Raw genomic sequence first — 21,911 nt, forward strand, 5'->3', positions numbered from 1 at the left:
AGGGGAGGCACCAGCCAGGCATTATGCAGAGATACATCTGGAAAGCAATGGGAAGTCACAGCTCTTGTCCAAACAGCTCCCTCCACATAAACCCATGTTTGCATCAGAAATACTGAATTCCCCATGTTATACTGCAGCACCAGGTACACAACTTTTTCCTGACTTAATATGACCCAACACAATGCACTTCGCCATTGGGGTGGGATCTCACGTGTATGGCCAGGCATCATTCTTGGTGAACCCAGACATAGGGATTTGGGCTCGGCCGAGAGAAAGGCGGCTGGGAGCACACGACCATGTGAGAACAAACTGGAAATTTCCTCTAAGGGTATTTTCAACCTCAAAATAATTTGCTAACTGATTGCACAACTGTGGGTTGAGAAACCTGTCTGAAGTGACTGGTCAAAGCAAAAATAACCATTTAATAGGGTGCCCTCCCAGTACTAGTGGAAGAGAAGTTGTTTGACAATACTTTGGGTAATATCTTGAAGGCTGTAAGTTACTAATAATAGCAGCGCCTTTTTCCAGAAATATGAAAGTAATAAAAATTATGGTTTAGAGGACCAAAACTATTTATAAACTAAAGAAGAATTCAGTGAAGAGTTTTGACTAAAAAAGAGTAGAGGGGAGAATTTTAATGTGCTTGAAATAGAAGTCAAATTTTAAAGAAAAAATGCAAATTTAAAGCATTTTAAATAGTTTAAAAAAAGTTGAGTGGCTCAAACATGAAAGGACACCTTTTGTTTCAGATCAGATGAAGATTTTATGTTTACCAGGTTGAGCAACCTTGCTTTGAAACATTCTGTAACCTCAGCCTCCTGAGGATGGGCAGAGGACTTCAGTTCATCCCGGACCCTTCATCCATGCACTACACAGACAAATAATAATACAGAGAAATTTAACTGAAAAAATAATAAAAGTTTCCAGGAGCATTGACTTCCATCATAGGGTTTATTGTTCATTTCCTTTTGGCCAATTACTCTCTTCAGAAGTTTCTCTGGCATGTTATGAAGATTAAGTGTTAAACCTGGGAGGTCATTTAACTCGCAGCCTGTCGAGCTCATCTTTACATCGCTGGTTAACGACTTGTGAACTTCATTGTCAGATGCTGCTTTGCGACTTTGCATCTCCCAGTCGATGGCTCTCTGCCATGAGCCGAGCAACTGCTGGGGTTTGAGGGTGCCTCTCGCCCTTGTGAAATTCAAGTTCACTCTTTTTCTGCTCCCCTCGCTTTCTCCCTGCAAATTTATGACTTGCTAACAAATGCGTTGCTCTTGATTTCCTCCTCTTCAGTGATCTTTAAGATCTCCCATTTCATAAGGAAGAGGCAGGTGGGTGATCTGCTTCCAAAAAAAAAAAGTTTCCATAAGTGTGTCTTGTGTCTTAAGGCTGCCTATAAATCTACCCAATTTCTGTTGACTTAATTCAGTCTTTTTTTGTCAAATTATGTAGCAGTAATTAACTGCCCTAACCAAAGCATTTTCCTCGAGGTGCCCACATTCCTGTCAGAGCCGTAGGTTGTTGTACCCACACACGCAGGCAGCATTCTTTCATCATTCTTCATACAAATTGAATACTTCCTCTGCTGATATTTACAGCTGTTCTCTGAATACCATCTGCAATTAATTAAAAATTCCTGTGGCTCACCCATTCCTTCAGAAACCTTTGTCCACGCTTGTTATGCCCTAGGAGGGAAGTAACATTTATTGCACCTTTGCAAATTTTGGCTCAATCCTTCTTCCTGCTACAGAAAAGAAAATAATCTTAAGGACTTCTGGTTTTCCCTTCAAGTTAGATGTGGAAACCCAGGACTAGAAGTTACCAGGAACATCCCTGAGTCCTGCCCTCTGCTTTCACAGAGCTCATGATGACATTTATAATCATACTGATTTCCATTTAAAAACAGATCGATCTGTTAGACTATTTTCCCTTCCTGCATCTGCCAGGAGGCTGCTTCAGAAACTTTCCACCCTAGTGCTTCAGGAGGTAATGATAAAGGGGTGGGGTGGGCCTTTAGCAGAAGCCACCCACGTCCAAGCAGCACCGTTGCTGTGACACAGTGCCAGCAAGACTAGCATGTCCCCCTGCTCCTGCCACTGGAGCTGGTTCACTGCAGCTGCACGGGGCTGCATTGCGCTGATCTGGCACCCGGGAGATCAATAGCAGTTGGTGTGGGAGGAATTACAGCACGTTCCTAGTAATTGTGCAAATGCAAATTTATTACACCAAAGTCTTGTCTAATGTAAATCCAGTGAGGTCAATGGAGTTGGAGAAAAACTGGTGATTCTGCTTCATCTGTTATGCTCATTTTTATAATGATGGATAGCAGCTACTAAGAGAAAGGAACTTTCAAATGCCTGGAAATACACTAACCTAGGAAATGAGCTGCAAGGATGCCAGGAATCACTCTTTGTACACATGGGTATTCTGTTTAACCACAGCGATCAACATTGCCAAGAACCTCCACCAGCATGAACTGCTAGAGCTCCGTCAGCGCAGTGCTGATTAACAGGAGCAGAGGGTCCTGCCCTTTGGTTAAAACCCACCAGCGTGGTACGGAGGAATTCCCGATTTTGGCAAGTAACAGCATCTCCCTACATCAAGGCCTTGCTAATCTGCAGCTGCCCTCTCCAGGGACTGTGTAAGGTTTTCTGCAGTTTCTGGAGTTTTCTCCTAAAATCTTCTGTTGCTTGTGTAACCTTTCAAAGAGTTACACAAAAGGATTGTTTTCCTTAAGAAATCCTTAACTTATGCACAGATAAACGGAGAGTCTAAAGGTTAATGTTGCTTCATCACTGCTGAAGTGAAATCAAAGATTTAAAAGGCCATTCTGCAGAATGATCTTGCATTTTTAGGAGAAATAGTAAACTGTTATTGATTATAATAATAAGCTTTTGGATTGTGGTAATGGAATTTTTTTTCATTCACCAGACCTGGTGTTCTCTTTTTTCCAGAACCATTGCAGATCATCATGGGACAGATATTCAGAAAAGCTGGGTTTTGTTCAGCAAAAAAGGCTATTGAAAAAACTATTAAGTGTCAAAACATCTGTATAAACTTATGTCAAGACAGGAAGAGATTTTACAGTTAGGTAGGGTAAAAACAGGACATATTAAGGCTTTTCCTACTTTCTTAAGATCTTTTAATTGGCTCCATTTACCCAGGAAAGACAGCATGTTACTTTGGTGCCTTTTCCCTTTTGCAATGGTGTCAGCAAACCATCAACCAGATAAGCAAGGTGTCTGAAAACAACTTCAGAGACCACTCTGTGTAGAAATCCCCAGCCGTAGGGAATTGCCTAGACGACCAAGGCAGATTTATTAATCCACTGACAGTCTGCTGCTTCTTGCTGGCATCAGTGAGCAAGCGAGGTAAGCTGCAGCTAATTAGTGCCCAAGGTAGATGCTTTCTTCAAAGACTGAAGCAGATGCTGGTCTTGCCCAACTGAAATGCCAACCCCGATTGAGTGTCCCTGCAAAGTCCACAGTCAGGCAATTTATACAAATTCGGTATGTTTGAATGTGTTGTGCAGAAGGGTGTTCAGGCATCTTAAACACAAACTGTGTCCAACTGTGTACTTGTGGGTCAGATACCTGCCTGCCTTTGGCAGGATAAGATATTCCTCTCCATTGTTGATTTGAAATAGTTTTAGCCTCTATGAAACACAGACTCATAAAACTGGAAAATACCTCTGGCCTTAGGCTGTATCAAAACATTTGTGACAGAGATTTGAATGGACTTAGGTGCAAGTCATGTAAGGTCAAGTTGCCATTTGCGAACCATTTGCATTAGCAGCCCTACCACCATGGTAACACAGAGGAAGAGACACTAACGATATTTAGCACATGAACATGGACATCAGCTATTTGCTACATCCTCAGGAATAAACATAGATGAACTCATAACGAAGCTGTGCTTCCAATCCCTCCTCGCTGTGCAGGGTTTTTATAGAGGTTCACACAACATGCCTCACTGCGGAGTGAGGTGATTTGAGATCTAGTTTGGACATAGTCAATATGGCGAAGAATACATGTTCTGCGTTAGTCAAGCTCACCTGGCAGAGATACAGTTGCAACTCCTCTTGCAGTTTGGTGAAGGAGCAGTGCATACCTGTCTGAAAGCCTGCACAGCCGAGCACAGGCTCCTCTCTGGAAAATGGTCTCAGCAGAAAATATTCAGCCCTTACGCCCACGTGTGGGTAACCTCAGCTTCCTTGACAGAAGCAGATGGGAGGTCCATGTGCTCTATGTTAGAAATGTGTGTCATTCTCCAGTTTCTTCTATGTCCTGTATCTTAGGTTATCAGGCGTGTTCTTCTCAAAGCCAGTTAAAACGTAGGTGTAAAACACAGAAGGCACATTCATTTATAACTACACAGACTATAATTATATGTAGTCTAGGCCTTGTTTCCTGAACTAGGAAGGAAGAAAAATGGGTTAGGTGGGTGTGAGTAAAGTAACAAGCGGGAACATGTCTTTTAGAAGTTATGAAACTACCTTGATATCCCGGTATCAGAAATGCTGGCTAAGAACAAACAAACCTGAAAACTGCGTGCAGGCTGAGAGTTGGGACAAATATAAGAGAATTGGGAACTGACAAGAGAATAGTAGCAAGTTTCTGATTCAGCCTGGGAACTTACCATTGCAAGCAAAAATGGAGGAGAAATATGACGTCACCACTACAGCTTAGTTGCAGAAAGATAAATGCAATCTTGGGATTACCAGGTGAGATATTTCAGTGAGAAATGGGGACTTTAATATCCTTGTATGAAGCATCAGTGAGACCTTCTCCCATTTAATACTATAACTACTTTCGGTCATCCATATGCACTTTAAGATTAATTGAAACCAGAGCAGATGGAGGGAAGAGGTCTGAGGTGAGCTGAGAGTCATTTAGGAAAGAAGATTGACAAGCCAGTTCTGTGTAGCTCAGCGGGGAGAGGAGGCAAGAACCATCTCCATAAAAACACCTGAGTAAGGAGCAGTGAGCAAAACAACTACTGAAATGAGAGCTGATGTTGGTGCCAGAACATGTGGGAATAAACTGGTGATGGAAATGACACAAAGGTTCCTGAGCATCAGGGACACAGACAGCCTAAAAGAATCTCCCAGAAGGAGTAACAGGCAGAAAACACAAACCTGATTTAAGCTGAAGCATGGTCCTTTCATGCAAAGGACCATAAACAACACTGTGCCTGACATGGCAGAGAACTGAGCTGTATGACCCAGGCTCCTCCCGTGCTCCTAGCTCTAAACTGACTAACGGGAATAGAATAGCAGCAGACCGAGGCCTTTGGACACTTGTTACTGGAGTTCTGTGGAATATTTTCACAGCAGCTGCAATGCCAGCAGCTCCAGTGTCCTGGCTAAACACCAACACATTCCTCTGCTATTTAAGTCCCCGCCGTGGTTTCACTTAATAATGCAACTCTTTGCTTCCTGCCCCAAAACTGTGGCACAATGCTGCTTTTTTTGTGCTTTAAAAAAATGTTTTCTATTTACTGAATTGCTCTTCAAACTATAGTATAATTCACTCTAGGGTGTAACTGTGTTGCATTTTAACCTGCACAGAAATAGCATGAGCAAGAGTGGAGAAAGGATGGGAGAAAAAATAGCAATACAAAAATAATCCTTATGACAGCACTGAGGCCAAGTGTGCAATATTACCCTTATTTTACAGTAGGAATTGCTGATTCTTTTAATCTATAAGCAAAAAGGGTCTGAAACCTTTCCCATTAAAGCACAATAAGTAGGTGTGGTTTGGGGCTTCACCATCAGCTGTAGCCTTAAAACAATCTCTGGAAACTTGGTCTTGAACTTCAATTCATGAGCCCTGCAATGAAGTCTAAAGTTGAATTCTGGCTTTCTGTCAAAATCAGAGAAAATTAATGACATTGGCCTTAAGACCCTAATTTGTACTGGTGGAGGCAGGCTAGGATTTTGGAACGGTATGAATTTCCCAGGGTGCATGTGTCGATAACAGTTAACTTGCATTACTGGTATTGCAACAGTGCCTGGATCCTCCCAAACAAGAATAATGACATGCCCCATCCCAGATCTGTATCTATGGATGGCAGATACTATGTAGAACAAGGTATCGTTATTATTTAATTCTTGTAACAATCACCAGAGCAGCTGAGCTACTCCCACAGCTGCATTAAATATCACGACTAAAATATGCAATCCTTTCGTTATTTCATCTTCTGTGAGAAAAGTGGACTGTCGTGTTTCAACAGAAGATTTTAGGCACATATTTCTCTGTAAGTACATTGCAAAATACAGCTCACCAAGTATCCCTTGCTATTCCAGTTTTGCCTCTATTCAGTAATGCAGCTGAGAGTACAGATGCCTAAAGTAGCTCCAGACAAGATGCCTTGGCTCCTGGAGCTGCACATGTGGGATGGAGCAAAACACAGACTAATCTGCCTTAAGAGTGGGGTAAATTAATCTGCACGGAGCTCTGCCTTAACAAGTTACCTGCAATACTTGGATAGATTTGGGTTAGAGATGGCTTGAGTGGAGCTGACCCTAAGCACAAGCCAAGTGGGCAGGTTTTCAAGGCCATTCACAACCAGGATGAGAAAGCTCCTGAGATAAAAAACTTTCTGCCTAATTTTGCTGTGCCAGAACCCTAGGAAGGACTGGGGAGAGTGGTGCAGAAGGAAGAGCTACTCCTGCCAGACAACAGCACTAGCCTCCCCTTGCAGCTCTTTCACACCCTGCGGCACAGCCAGGCCACAGCTGCTCTTCCTTGGGATGGGGTGAACTTCAGGTGTGCCCACCTTGATGAGCTGGGTGGGCTGATGAGGGCAAGGGCCTCCTTTCCCAGCAGCAGTGTGTGTGCAATGGTACCTCACACAGCCTTGTGAAGAAGATGGGGAGATACGTTCTAGTGGTAGATGTGAGAGGTTGTGACAGGTGCAACTGGCCAGGCCGTGCTCTCCAGGACAGGTTTGTTGCAGAGGAGCTTCACAGGGTGGAGTGAAGTTTGGTCTCTAGATATCCTGGAGCCACCTCCTGGGGTTAATGACTGAAATCTTGAACTCAGTCCAACATGGGTGCAGCATTGTAGTAAATAGTGCTAAGAAGTGCTGCAGCACTTTGAACTGATAGGAGTTTTCTTGGTAGTAAAGGCTTTGTGTCCAGACATATCACTTTGCTGTCTGGCTGCCAGCAGGTGACAAAAGCCAGGTCAGTTGCTGCCAGGATAGAAGAGCCTCCTGGCCAGCCTGAGAGGAGACGGAGCTTTCCTCCCTGCCTGGGGCAAGTGCACTCCTGCACTATGGGCTGCACTGATTATCACCGACCACATTCTCCAGGAGAAGGTGCCAGCCCAAATTTTTGCAGATCCTTCTTCCACTCCTCAGACTCACTATTATTTCCCTTGGAGTCCATTTCAGGTGCCCACTCCTCATCTGTTAACAAGTTCAGTCTTATCTGGGCTGCATCTGTGACAGCGACATGGCAGAAGGTGTTGCTGATGCAGGTGTGCCAGGCAGCTCCCATAGATGTCAAAAGGGGCAGCAGGAAGGGCCAGCTGTTGGCAGAGCAGTGCCCCCAGCATATCTGGGCACATCCCACGACAGCAGATACGTGTTTTTTTACCACGTTGCATTGAGCAGGTGCCACCTCTCTGGGGTGAGGTGCCATCGCAGAGCCCAGGGTGCCACGGCTCTCACCAACGCGCCCTTCCCTCCCAGCACGCAGGGGAGGAGGGGAAACTGCCTTCCCGAGTACAAGCGACCCGCAGGGAGCGGAGGGGGCTGCAGCAGCACTGGGGCTGCGCACGCCGGCCCGCTTTACCTAAACAGGCAGCGGGCTGGCTCCGAATGTCCCAGATGTCCCTCGGCCGCCCGGGGGACCGGGCGCTGACTTGAGGCAGCTGCCAGCCTGCCTGTCCCCCCCCGCAGCCGCTTCGAGCCGGCAGGACAGCTCAGGCCAGGAGAGGGAGCCGTGGCCCGCGCCGGCCGCGTAACCCGCCTCCTCCCAGCAGGATCCCGCAAACTGCGAGAGGGACATCGCGGCAGCCTTCCGCCTCCCCGGCCCGCCGCCCCCGGCCGCTGCCCGTTGGTGGGGTGACACCCCCCCGCCCCGCGCGGGGCTCGGGGCCGCGCCGCAGCCGGGGGAGCCCCCACGGCACGGCCGGCGGGCGGGGACGGGGGAACCCCGCCCTGCGCCCGTAGGGAGCGCGGCCGGCGAGGAAAGGGGCGGCCGGTGAGCGCGGGGCGGGGCGGACCGGGGAAGAGGAGGAGGAGGAGGAGGAAGAGGAGAGAGTGGCGCGCGGGACGCGGCCGCGCGGGGCCCTCCGCGTTCTCAGGTGAGCCGCTGTGCGTGGGGGTGGGAGGGGTACACGCGTGTTTCTGTAGGCGCAGGCGGCGGGAGGGAGGTGCGGCCCCGTGGCGCGCCGAGGCGGGTGCGGGGAGGGGGGGTCCTGCCCCTCCTGCCCCGCCCCGCCCCGCCCCGGCCGTGAACTTCCCCGCACTCAGAGGGAAAGTTTCTGACGGAGGAGGCGGTTTCCAGCCCCGGCGGTGCGCGGGGAGGCGGGGGCGCGCAGCCGGCAGCAGCCCCCGCTCGTCGGCCGGTGGGGGAAAAAAAAGGAAAGAAAGCAGAAGGGACGCTCGGGGGAGCCCGGGCAGCCTTGGCGGTGCCGCGGCGGCAGCGCGGGGCGTCCCCGGACGGAGCCGCCTCCGCACGGTGAGAGCGGAGCAGCGCGGCCGCGTCCCGCCGCGCCGGGCCGGGGGTGGCGGGGGAGGCGGGCGGGCGCTGCGGCGCCGGTGCTGCCCCGAGCCGGGGGACCCCGCCGCCCTGCCTTGGTAAAGGAGGCAGCGGGCGTGCAGGCAAGTCTGAGCCGAGCTGCAGGACCGTGGATACGTGTCTCCGCCGCTTCTGCGGGCGGGCTGGCCGTGCCGCCGGTACCCGAAATGCGGAGCGGTTTGCTTAAATTCCCTCCTTTGGGCCAGGGAAATTTGGGCATTCCTCGCTAGAGCGCTACATGCACTGACGAATGCAACTTCGGGTTTCATCTGCATTGTAAATGCACGAGCCTCTGATACCTGTTCTCTTCTGCTGTCAAGCAGATCTTTGAAATGGAAGGGAGGAGAGGAAGGGGTCAGACTTAAGCTGCAGCGGAAAAATAAAGTGGAAGAGGCACATCCAAGAAAACAGCCTGAAGGTGATTAGATGCTGTCAGTAAGATGCCTTTTGCTGTGTCTTTGTTGGGGACAGCAGCCCCTTTACGGGAAGCATTTTGAGGGGTGTCCCTGGATGGAAACTGGGTGGCGGGAATGCTTGTCTGAAAAGGAAGCAGGAGGGAAAAGAGACCGTCAGGGCTCCAGTGCTTCAGGTGGCCCTTTTCTGTGCCAGTGTCGCTTCCCTTTGTTACCGTGGCAGTGCTTGTTCCTCAGCCTGGGACAGTTTCTTAGAGTGTCTCTGTACGGTGCTTGGCATAATGGGATCCTGATCTCGGGGCCTGAGGAAGTAAACTGGATTATAAATACATTCTCGTATGCATGCTCTTTCCATCCTAGCCTCTGCTTTGTGAATATAATGTGCTGGTTATAATGCTTGGATAAAATTATGTTTTCTTTTACAGATCTTCTTTTCTTATAAAATGGATGGCTTTTGTTCCATGTGTTTAGTTTTCTTATCCTAGGAAAGGCTTTTTATTTCTGGATTTGGGAGATTGCAGCAAGCTTCTTATCTGTGTGTTTTTTCGTTTGTGTGTGTTTTGGTTTTTTTTTTTAGAAATACTGCTACATGATTAAAAAGTACTATTTTTCTGACACTCAATTTTTAACTGAGGCTCCTCTTGGATAAGCAGAACTGTCACTGAACTTACACTTCCATACACAGAAGGATCGTGGGGTATTATTTATTAACCGTGCTGTGGAGAGTCCATACTTCATAACTTAGAGGGCCATTTATAACAGGTTGCTTTTGGCAGGTCCGGAAGATTTACTTGCTGTCTTGTGTCCCTTGCAGGAAAAGCCTATCCTGTTTGTATGGAGAGCATTGCTCCAGCCTGAGGGCTCAGTGCTGGGAAGGGTCTTACTTTCTGCTCCCGTTGCCTGCCTGGCTGTCATGAGCAGGAAGGGACAAGGGGAGAGGATTAAGCTGTTGAAGTAGGTGTGGAGTTGTTCCTGTCACTGGAAACACCTTCTCCGTTGGAGCGGTTAAGGATGCAGAATAACATGGGATGTGTAGAGTAAGGCTGTGAGGACTTGTGGTGGAAGCGTGCAGGGCACTGAAATGATCAGGAAACAGTAAGCTGGGAAGGTGGGAGATGCTGCATGGAGGTGAAGCAGAGAGCCATGGGGTGAGAGATTAAGTTGCTAACACAGTGCCTTTGTGCAAGGCAGAGGGCACGTCTAACACACATGCAGCCCTGTGACCTTCTTTCCACGTCTCTGGATGTAGCTTCAGTTCAAAGTGTCTGTGTGTTACATAGGAAGAGCTGTGCTTGCTCAAGTCTGCCCATGGCCAGTCCCTCCACAGTCTGTGAAGGAAAGCTTGTGTCTGAATATGCCAGGGCTCTGTCCTTCCAGACCTCTGGGGCTCTGCGCAGGTATCTGGCATCTGAGCATTAGCTAGTGCGCAGCGAGGATGAGTACTGTGCCGGTCTGGGCTTGAGCAGGCTCGTATCCTGGGTTAGGAAGCACTACCCCAAGTGCCTCACAGGAATGCTCAGGTAAGAGAGACTTCAGGGGGTTGGGAGAGCGGTGTGGTGGGAGGTTGGATGATGCCTGGACTCGTGGAGGGATGGGGAATGCCTCCTTGCAGGCCCTGGTGCTGTAATTTTATGCTCTGAAATGTGCATATAGGAAGGAAGAGGCAGAGAGAGCTTGTCCCAGCTTTATTTCTTCAATACCTTATCTAACTTGTTCCTGGCAATAACCCTTCATACGCTTAGATGTGGCACTTAGTGACATGGTTTAGTGGTGGACTTGGCAGTGTTAGGTTTACAGTTCGACTTGATGATCTCGGTGGTCTTTTCCAACCTAAATGATTCTATGATTCTGTGCCAGATGCCAGCATCAGGGAAGAAGCATTTCACTCTTTCAGAGTAAGAGGCCAGAACATGTTCTTTTATTCCTTCTTCTCACTTATATTTGGATTTTGATGTTGGTTATTTTGGCAGGCACATGATTTGTATTCCTTTCCCTGTCTGTCCTGGGCCCCCCACTGTTGTCAAATGTCCTTCCATTTCAGCAAAATTCTGACTTGCAAAAGCTCACCACAAAGATAACCCTTGCAGCTGCTGGTGTGGGAGAGAAGGTGTCCCAGCTTGGCTCTCAGAGCACGGGTTGCACTAGCAAGGTGGACAGTTAGGAAGGTTATAACCAGCATGAGAATGCGTTCACATATCTGAGCATCCATGCAGTCCGATCTTTCTTTTCATCATACAGCAATGGGGAATGCTTTGGGAATAAAAATAGATATATGGAAAAGCCTATATAAGCTGAAATCTGTGAATAGCGCCGCGTTGTCTGTGAACTGAAACACTTTCTGCAGTGGAGTTGACAGTTCAGATGTTGCTTGCTCTCCTCCTTCTTCTCCTGCCTTTCTCTTGACACAGCTCATGGATTTCACTGTCCCCAAGAGCTGTCTCCTCTGTGCTGCCAGGCTGATGCAGCCCGGCCGGTGGCATCTGTGTACCCAGTGGGTGAGAGCTGGTGCTCCTCGGCTGCGTGAGGTGGGCCAGATGCAGAGCAGAAGGAAGGCGAAGCTGGCTGTCATGTTTGCCACGCTTGAGCTGACCCCCTCTCTCGTGCCAGCTCTGCAGCCGGGGTGTAGCTCGGGGGTCTATGTGCAGGTAGGTTTCTTTTGAAACCTCCACGGTTTGTAATCACTTTGTTCTGCTCTGCCAGCAAAATGTATGGCTGAGACTTGGTCACTGCTAAACTGGAACAAAACAGCTTCTTCTTTTGGGAGGTATTTTAGGATTTCCCCCTCCCCCATCCAATGTTTTCACAAAGCAGAAGGCTAATCTCACATTTCTCAGCCAATTTTGTTATGTGTAGGGCTCAGCAGCTCGCTTCCTACCTTCAACCTCAGAGGTCCCAATGAGACACATACACAGATCATATTCATAAATTCAGAGGCTTATTTGACAGGAAAATAAAATATAAGAACATGAACGTACAAGCATACATATTTTGTTATAAGGTTCCTTAAAAATAGTTGCTAGTAAAACAGGGTTTCTACTACAAGTGAAGAATCGATCTTTAGTCAGTCCTTTTTTAATTTAGCAACTCTGTTTCATTAAATGGCGGCTATATCCCCATTTATTCCTCTAACAAAGGTTTCCCCCAAGTCTGGATGATTATCCAGTTACAGTTTTAAGAAAATTACAGCAAGGATGACTAGCTAAAGATAGAAGTCTCTGAGAACGTTAGGGAAAGAGAAGGAAAGAGTGTGAGAGAGCGAGAGCTTCACTTTCTCGTATGAGTAAAATGAGGATAATTATACTGGTCCCTAAGTTTTGCAGCGAGTGGCGTGTCAAGGGGCCTGGTGTTGGGTTTGGACCTTCCCTCTTTCCTTTCATTTCCCTCTTTTGTTACGTGCTGACTCCATATTTTAATGAAAAAGTTACATTGATTCTTATGGAGTCTTTTTAGATTTACGTATGTTAACAAAAAGGGACCGTTACCTTAAAAGCTCTGTTTGGGGCAGAGAATAACAGATTGCCCTGAATCCTGGGCTGAATCAGGGGAGCAAGTGGTAGGTGGCTTCTTCTCCTGGGAACACCAGGGAGGTGCCATGGAGCCGTTACCTTGGCAATCTCACCCAGCGCAAGGTCATCAAGAGCCGTGGGTCGGCGGGTTGTGTGGGCATAAGCTGGGAGCTCTGTGCTACAGCCTGGAAGTACCGCAGTAAAAGGCTGGTCATTAGCTTGGCATGAAGCTCCTTGGACAGTTTTGTTGTGCAACTGAAAGGCAACGATACAACATGACTCACGCTTGCACAAACACTTTAGAAGCTTCTTCAGCTTTACTAAGCTGAGGTGATATTAGAAGGGTTCTTTAAAAAAGAAAAGCTAAGTTTTAATATCTCTCTATGTACTTAACTAGAAAAGCTGCTGTGTGGGTCTGTTTGGGTTTTTTAAATTTTTTTTTTTGGGGGGTGGGGGGGTTTTGTTGGGTTGTTCCCTTCTGGTTTTGCTTAATCCCTTGCATGACTGAAATAAAAGTGTAATGGAATATCTTGACTCTTTTAGGCCTGATCCTGTCCACTCATACGGATGTGATATTTTCAGATGTTCAGAGGATGATTCTTATATATTTGATAAACTTGTGTGTAAAAGCTTGCAAAATTGTGACCTAAATGTTTATCCTTGGTGCTGATGGATGCTGTGGAGCTGTTTAACTATATGTTTGTAACAATTATGCTGGTTGGTGAAAAAGACATGTTTTCTTTTCAGAGGGAATTTTTGCCTCTCTTTTTTTTTTTGCCTCTTTCTGCCGGTGACTTGTGGTTATAGTTGCCTTTCTTTATCATTTTACCTTTTGTCCTAGATGTTAAAAAAAAGAGCTAATTACAGTTAATCTCAGTGCAAGAGAATGAAATTTTTAGAGTGAAAAGTAATTCCCATCTGTTAGATTTTTCACTAGCGTTTTGGGGTTTGCCTTCTACTCGGAAGGAAGCCAAAACTTATCTTGCTCAATTTAAGTTTTCCTTGCAATATTTAAATGGAATATTTAATCATTTGAAAAACAAACAGAAATGGCATTATTTTTTCAGTTTATGTTTGGCCATGTTCTTAATGTTCTGGTTGCTAAAACCTGAACAGCTCTGTCGTATTCCTACTGAAATGAGTTGAAATCCCACTACCAAATTCTATAGGAACAGGTTTAAGACCTTATTCTGGAAAAGCATCTATTTTTTGTAGTAGTATGTCATTTCTGTGTTTTCTGCCTGCTGGGGCTCCCTGTGCCCAGCCAACCATCCCCAAAATGACTTGTTCCAATGGAACTGCTGCTTAAGTAGTTACTATTTAAGACAGGCTTAAGAACCCAAGTTTTCCATGGTGGGTATGTGGTATGTTTAGCCCCATCAGCTCCAGTGGCTGCTGAGCTCAGGGAATTAATCTATACTTTGCACTCATATGTTATCTTTCATCTCAGCATCTCTAAGCACTTTAGAGACATTAAGATTCTCAGCTGTGGTGCAAGATGGGGAGAGGCTGTTATAAAAGTAGCTAGAGAAACAGAGGCACAGATTTCAGAAGCCTCTATTAATGCGCTCAGTTCAGGGGACAGCCATTTGTAAGCTCTCTAATGCCTGATTATCAGGGAGGCACTACAATTTTTCATGCACTACAATTGGTGATTGATGCCTCTGTAGGTTTCATGTAGATTAACCAGAAACTCATATTGCTACCGTAAACTAGTAGACTGTTTTAAAATCTTCAACCGTAGAGACTTACAGGAGCATAGTAAATGGCAGTGGCAGGAGCCCTGATTTCTAGTTATTTTTTTCTGAGGTTAGCCCTATTGCAAAAAGCAAATCTCACAAGGAACCAAAAGTAAAACAGCCTCACCTCCATCCCACCATAGTAACATCTGGGGCCCCACCTACATAAACTTGTCATCATTCTGTTGATTCAAAGCTCAGGGGTCTGTAGGAAGTACTTATTCTGACAGTAAGAGCCTTACAAATTCACTCCAATACAAATAATTGGATTTGTTCTGTTGAGATATAGCAGCCTTTCCCCTCTTCCTTCAAGCACAGATGCCTCCCAGCCCTTGTTTATAAGGAGGGATACAGATAATGGGAGGAGGATGTATGTTGTTATGGCCAGCATGATAATGCTGGCAAGCTGTGAAGGTCTAGTAGGGCACCCAGCCTCTTTGAACCAGTACAAATGTGCTGTTGGATCCCAAAATGTGTTGCTCTAGCAAACTGTGCTGGTTGCAGTTGAGCTGGACAGGGCTGATGTGTTGGGCTGACTGAAGGATGTGGCAAAACTCAGACTCTGCTGGGGTAACATTCCCATGGTCTGGGTTGTCTTTCCCCTTCCTGCTGTAAAAATTGCTTCAGCTTCAGTGCATTTACCTTTCTTCACTTTCCTTGTTCTCTCTCATGCTGCTGTGTGGACTTCAGGGAGATGCTGTTTAATTGTGGTTCCTTGGGAGGTTGCGCATACACAGCCACTCCTGGCCCCAAGGCCATGGAGAGGTGGGAATACTTTTCTCCAGGCTTATTGTGCCCTCCTCTTCTCCCTTTGCACAGGGGAGCTGCATCTTGGCATTTCAGCCCTGCGGAATAGCCCTGGGTTGTGGCTACCCAGGAAGGCAGTGTTTTCTAAGTGGTTTTTTTTTTTTCCCTTGTCTGTCAGGTGTAATGACTCTGTAGTTGTTGACAAGAAGTGTCAAAGAGCAAGAGGGAAACCAAACCTAATTTTCCAAAGACACTCTGTGATTTCTTCCTCTCAGTGCAAAGGGGTGAGCCAGCCCAGGGCTAGTGTCAGTGCAGATTTGAGAATATGAAGGTGTTTGATTCCTGGCATTGGAAGTGCTCGGCAGTGAAAATTTTTGGAGACTTCTCAGATTTTTGGCCCTTTGCAGCAGGGTTTTAACACATAGCGGTATTTCCTCCTGTCGCTGCTCCTTGTAGCCTTTGGAAATGTCAGCAGTGCATATGTTGCCTTTTGTTTGTCGTTCAGTTGAAGAAATGAATTCATTGCCCTCATGAGATCAATCATATTCTCCCCAAATAATTAATATTGATGACAATCATGGCATACTGCTGCCTGCAGCTCCCTCGTAGCTTTCCCACTGTGTAGGTGCTGTGGGTCACAGAGCAGACCTCCTTGCAGGAGGCTCCTGGACTTGAAAATTCAGGGTGCCTTTGTTTGAAGGTTGAATTTAGAGCTGCACTGATGGGGTCAGTGCAGGCAGAGCCCAAACAAGTTCCTTGTGGTGGCGTAACCTAATATTTGCAGAAGGAAATGTTAAAGACATGGGGAGGAAATGGGATACACTTGGCATGGGAAGGATTGTCTCATTCTGTTTCTGTTTTCCTTTGTTTCTCTCTGTACCCAGATTTTTCTAGTCCCCTTTGCAGAATGCAACTGTACTGTGCTGACCAGTTAGGGGCAGGTATGCAGAAGAAAGTTGCTCTGATAGTCACCAGGAGGACCAAGTGGGTGGGCTGGGAGCATGGAGGTCTGTGAGAGGTCTGGAAGGACCTCTGAAGAACTGCTTGTAAGTGGGGTGTTGTCCTAGGAGAGGCGGATAGCTCCTGGGCTTTCAGAGCCTTTGCTGTTCTTTTTTCTATTGCTTTAAATTTTGCTGTGGCTTAATGTGTAAAGCATACTTACAGAGCAGCCTGTCTGAGCTGGGGGAGAGGGAATGAAGCATCTTCATGTCTTATTCTTGTTTGCTTTTTCTTGTAAGGCTAAATGTGATTAAATTTAACATGATTGATGTAAGTGCCAGGTGTGGAAACACTGTGTGGCCTGAACTTGAAAAAGAAGAACTCAGCTGACTTGCTTTTACCCTTGAATATGTTGCTCATCCCAGGATTCCTGGAGTCACTTGAGGAAATCCTTCTCTTAAGCTGCAGGGAGAGTTGGAGATCAAGTCTTCACCACTGGCAGCAGCATGGGTAAACCTGTAATGGTGCAGGCAATGTTGCAGTCTGCCTGGGGATTTTGTGGCAATGGCACAGTAAAAGAGATCCTTGGAAAGGGGAGTGAAACACAGTGATGTGCACTAGAATATGGTGGTGCTTGAAGGCTTTTTGCTTGCTGTGTCTCCCTCTGGGGGAACAAGAAAGGGAAGATGCTGGCTGAATATAGAGCAGCCATCCTGGGAATCCAGTCTGCCAGCACTGAGGGCTATAAGGGGAGGAGATGAAGTGAGAGAGCAGGTATGTAGCTGGCAGCAAGGGCTTGAACTTCAGGAAATAAACTCTCGGAGCATTTTTTGAGTCTGAGAGCCCATTGCAGCAGTGTTCAGCAGAGCTGGGTGCAGCCCCTGTTGTGATGGTGGGGATGTGCAGTGGGGCTGCAGAGTGCTTGCTGTGCCAGGCTGGGCTTGCAAGGAGACTCCTCTCCTGAGAAAGCTGCTCTGGGATTCAGGAGTCCCAGGCTGGCCCTGCAAAAGGCAGTAAGCCCAGCTGATAAACCTGCTTGTGCCTGCATTGTATTCTCTGGATTTAGAGACTTAGGCGGAGCTAGCGTGGGGTTGCTGCTGTGCAATCTGTTGTATAATGTAGATGTGCTGTTATGTCCACGGGGACAGTGGAGTACCCTATTAGGGAGGGCAGTGGAGTTGCTTACATCTAAAAGCCATTAAAAAGGTCAGGAGGCAGAATGTATAAATTAAATGCTTGTTCTCAGATGTCTCCAGGTGCTCCATGAGAGCTAGTCAGGGCTCTTTCAGTGAGGAGGAATCTCACTCTGGGTTCCTTAAGCCTCCTCAGGTCTTTGAGCCATGTTGGTTACAGATTGGTTTTTTTTTCTGTGCAAAGATTAGTTTGTCAGTTAATTTTCTGGTAGCACAATACATGGGTATTTCTCAGAGCTGTCCTTTCAGTATAACATTACCATCCAAAATAGAAGCATTGTGCCTGGCTTCATGGAAGGTCTCAGCTCTCTTTGAAGCTCTGTTGGAAGCTTTTCATTCCCTGGCAATTCAGACTTAAAAAATAGACTATCTTGGCTGGATACTTTTTGCTTGAGCACAGAAGTGCTCTTGTAGATTGGTGTTTGAACTGCTTGGTGTCCAGCATGTATCCATTCGTAATCCATGCTGTTTGATTTCATAGCTGAGGCTCAACCTGCCCCTCTTCAGCCCACTCCACAGCTCTCTTGGTGATAGTCCCAGCTGTTTATTTGTCTTGTCCAGGTGTGCATATATTTCAGAGAGGTGACAGATTATTGAGCTAGTTTATTTTAAATGTATGAAATGCAGTGTGCTCTGCCTGCTAAACAGCTGCCAGAGTATAATCAGCGGCACCCTGGGCTCCAGCAGAGCTGTGTGCAAGATCTGTAGCATTTCTGCTTTGCCAAGCCCTGAGAGGACCCCAGGAGAAGGAGGGGACACTGACTCTCTTCAGATATATTTTCAAGCCCCCCCCTTCTCTCCACATGTCTAGGTTGCACTTTTTTCCTTTTATCATGTGTGTGAAAATAGCTTCTTCCTCTGAATTCTGATTGCTAGTGTTAAATCTGTTGAGCCAAAAGGACACCAGGAGATGGTATCTAAATGACAATAACAGATCACAGATTCCCTGGCTGGCAGTTGCCTCCATGTCCCAAACATTGGCACTGGCAGAGGCAAATCTTGTACTACCAAGGTAGCTCCCAGAAATTACTCACTGTGAACAAACATCTCCCTGCTTTTCCCTTAGCCTCTGAGCTTGAGGTGGGGCTGCTGCCTACTCTGCCTGTGGGAGCTCTTGGTGCTCGTTGAAGGTCAGCCTTGCTCCTGCAGTTTGCACTGCTGTATCAAAGGAGAAACAGCTTGGGACCACCTCCTGGAGTGATGCCTGGAGTGACACACTGCTGGGTTTGTTCATTCTTGTGTTGAAGATTTAGTAAGAAGTAATTAGTAAAAAGCCAGCAGACTGCAGCCTTTGGCCTGGATGTGCAGTGCAGGGGGCCAGGGAGAGGCAGCGGTGGGTGATGGGCAGCGGAGCCACCTTGGATGCCTGGTGTCACGTCCTTAGCTAGCAAAGAGCTGGCTGAGCCACTGACTGAGAATATTGTTTCCAGATTTTCTTGTGTTGTGTTGGTGTGGGGTTTTTTTTGTGGTTTTGTTTCTTTGTTTTTTCTTTTTTTATCTTCTGGGTGCTTGGTAGACCTGGGTGTAAAGCTGTGTGTGAGCACTGTAGCTCACCAGTAGTTCCAGGTCCTGCATGACAGTGGCCAGCTCTGGCCAAGGAAGACAGAGATGATTTGTGCTGGTGACGGGGGAGACCTCTCACCAGGGCAGCTTTCCATCTGACTCCCACTAGTTTAATTTTTTTTTAACTTTGCAAAAGCAAGTGTTTAATATTTGCTGTGGTTCTAGCTAAGTTTCAGTCTGCTCAAATCTAAATGTTTCCTTTGGTTTTAATGATATATATTGCTTTTATAATAGAAATATCCCAGAACAAAATCTTTTCAGCCTGCTCTGTCAGGCATGTGGTAGCCTGGTGAATGCAGCTACCCTAGGAAAAGGGAGACTTTAGCATCGATCTCGCAGGTCCCTGCCTTGGATATGTCATCATTAGATGCGCTGATTGGGTCACACTTACGGCTCCTGCAGTATCCCTGATTGTGGGCCAGGCTTCAGCCCTTGCTGATTCCTGCTGAAATGTGCCTGGCTGTTAGGGAGCTGCTGCCAAGACAAATTGGGCTCCCTGCCCTTAGGAGACTTGTGAATATTTTTCTGAGGATAGCGTTGGGGGCTTTTGTTGGTCAGTGTGCCTGCATTTGAAGTGATGAGTGTGGTGTAGTGTGCAGGAGAGCAGGGAAAGTGTACTGCTGCTGGTTTCCTTCCCTTTCTGTTCCTGGAAGCTGTCTGGGAAAGAAAATTTTAATGAACATGCTAATTCCTCCTGGGGAGAGAAGGCTGGACTTCTGAAACCCATTGCCTGCATCCTACCCCATCTCCAGAGCTCTCAGTATAACGTCATGTTGCGCAGGAGTGGTTCTGCTTTGGGCAGGAGCAGGAGTGGAAATGCTGATGCCATAGCAAAGGGCAGTGCTGTGCAGTCCCCAAATGGCCTCCGGAGGAGAGGCAGGGTCAGAGAGATGCTGCGCAAATCCTGGCTAAGTGGCACCAAGATGGTTTATGCTACAGTAATTTCCCCCTTTGTCTGACTTACTCCTGCACATACTGAAAAGCAAAAGCGTTTCCTGGAGGGCTGAAAGGCCTTTTCCCGCTTTCCATTAGTGTTTTTGCTATTACTTTTCTGCAGCTGCTTTTGCAGGCTGCCCTTTGTCTGTCTTTTAGGTTCTTTGAATTTACTTGGACTGTACATCTATTTTCCCATAAGAAAACCCAGCAAACTCATCGAGCAGCCTTCTCCAATGCTGCTGTGTGATGTTGCAGGGTCCCAGGGCTTGTGGGCATGCAGTGACATGGGAGCTGAGGAGCTGTGCCCCTCTCCTGGGCACCAGCCTCACTCTGCAGCCCATCAGCCTTCATCCCCAAGTCCATGTGGTACAGAAACAAAGAACTTCCTAAGCTAGCCTACCCTGGGTTTTGCTAGGCTTCCTGTGTCTGCATCCCTTTACCTGGGGCCAGTCCTGTACTGTCAAATGCTTGTGACGCTGAGGGGCTTGGGATAGAATTACAGAAAGAAAATAATATGTAAAACTGGCTCTGGCCAGTGTTATTTTTTCTCCTCTTTCTGAAACTGCTTTATTTTAAATGCCCTTTCAGCCAGAGCACTTAGTCGTGAGGTTTTGAAGGGTGCTTTTGTTCTGTGTGCCATAGCGTGATGTCTCAGTGAAAAGCAAAAAACCTGTCAGCTTTCCCTAGGTGCCTGTGGTTAGGAGGGACAAAGGCGTTTTCTTGGAGAATGCAGCATTGTTCTGTAGAATTGGTACAGTGCCTTTGAAAATAGGTGTGCAGTAGTTACTGTGAGCGCAGCTCTCTCCGTTAATTCTTTGACATCTGTCTTGGGTTTTATTATTGTTTGGAAAGTGCGTAGGCTTTGTGGGGTCCATGCTGCTAAAGGCAGGAGCGAATGATTCCTTGCCTAGGGCTGTTTGGGAAGGGTGTTTTATTAAATAGTGTTTTATATGAAAACATTAATGTTTTTCTGACATAAAGGCCACTCTTGCCAGTATCAAATGCAAACCCAAACGTTGCCACCACCTCTGCTTTTAAGAACAGGAGACTTTTCCTTGACTGTGTTCGCCCCCATCCCGCTTTTCTTTGCTCCCCAGTAGACAGAAGGTGAAAGTTTTGAAGAAGAAAATGCTCAGGAACAAAAAGGAAACAATTTCTGATTTGAAACAAAAGGAACATTTCAAGTAAGTTTCTTAAAGAATTCTAGCAACAGCACAGCAGTGATGGATTGTTTTCCCCAACTGGTCCATGAATTATTATTATTATTAAAATGTTAATTTATGGAGACATTAAGAACACCTCAGAGTATATTGGTCTCGTGAGGAGTTCCTAGAGGGCTGAGAATATATCAGAGCTCTCCAGCCTTCTTCTGGCTGCTCTGATTGCCTGCTTTCTAGCTGTGGCGTGAATTCTGAGCTGGTATGCTTTTCTGCTCACTGATTTTATTCCTGGCTCCTTTTAGTGTTTGCTTTTCATTTTATTTGCTTGTGTACTAGAGGTGATGTCTGTGACCTTTTTGGGTGGATGCAGTTGGGCGAACCCCTCTGCTGCAGCTTGGGGTTTGTAGTCTTTGACCTCTGTCTCCTTCGGTTGCAGCCAGAGATGGTGGTGTTTCATTGCAGCGATGCCAAATTGTGCAAGAAGTCAGACACCACTGGAATTGCATCATATAGAGGCAAAATGGCAACATGGTTTCTGATGTCACGAAACAAAGAAGCAGGTTGCTGGAAAAGTTTGAGAAAACTGTTCTGTTCCTGGCAAGACCAGGGTGGGTTGTGGTCCTGTGGTGTCATGTTCTTAGGGCATTGCAAAACCCACCCTCTCTCTCCGTGACTGAATGAGTGCAATGCTCTTTTCCTGGAGTCACTGGCAGAATCATGCTATCCTCCCCAAAATGGGGGGAGTTGATGACATTGTGTGACCGTAGGACTGTTGTGGGAAGACCTTTCTCTTTGGGGCATATCACAGATTTCAGGCCATTTAAAGGAAAGCATCACAGTGCGAGCAGCACTAGTACATAAGAATTGGTCCTTGTGCCGTGTTAGTAGTAAAACCATTAGATCCTGTGGCATTAATTGGATTTTTTGGGAATAATGATATGCTGCACGAACGGAGCTGGACTG

At 46.8% G+C, this 21,911-nt stretch overlaps 1 protein-coding gene across 4 annotated transcripts in view; it reads left to right on the top strand.

Moving 5' to 3' along the window:
• Nucleotides 1-8,243: 8,243 nt before the first annotated feature.
• IL1RAP (interleukin 1 receptor accessory protein) overlaps nucleotides 8,244-21,911 on the top strand; it is a 49,173-nt gene continuing 35,505 nt past the window's right edge. For 2 of the 4 annotated variants that reach the window (XM_064457592.1, XM_064457589.1), the window contains exon 1: nucleotides 8,248-8,315. The gene's annotated coding sequence lies outside the window, so the exon portion shown is untranslated. Of the gene's footprint in view, nucleotides 8,316-8,491; nucleotides 8,693-21,911 lie in introns of those variants that run through there. The other 2 variants (XM_064457590.1, XM_064457591.1) reach the window with 2 other exon arrangements.

This window comes from Phalacrocorax carbo, chromosome 7 (assembly GCF_963921805.1).
Source record: "Phalacrocorax carbo chromosome 7, bPhaCar2.1, whole genome shotgun sequence".
Lineage (NCBI taxonomy): Eukaryota > Metazoa > Chordata > Aves > Suliformes > Phalacrocoracidae > Phalacrocorax > Phalacrocorax carbo.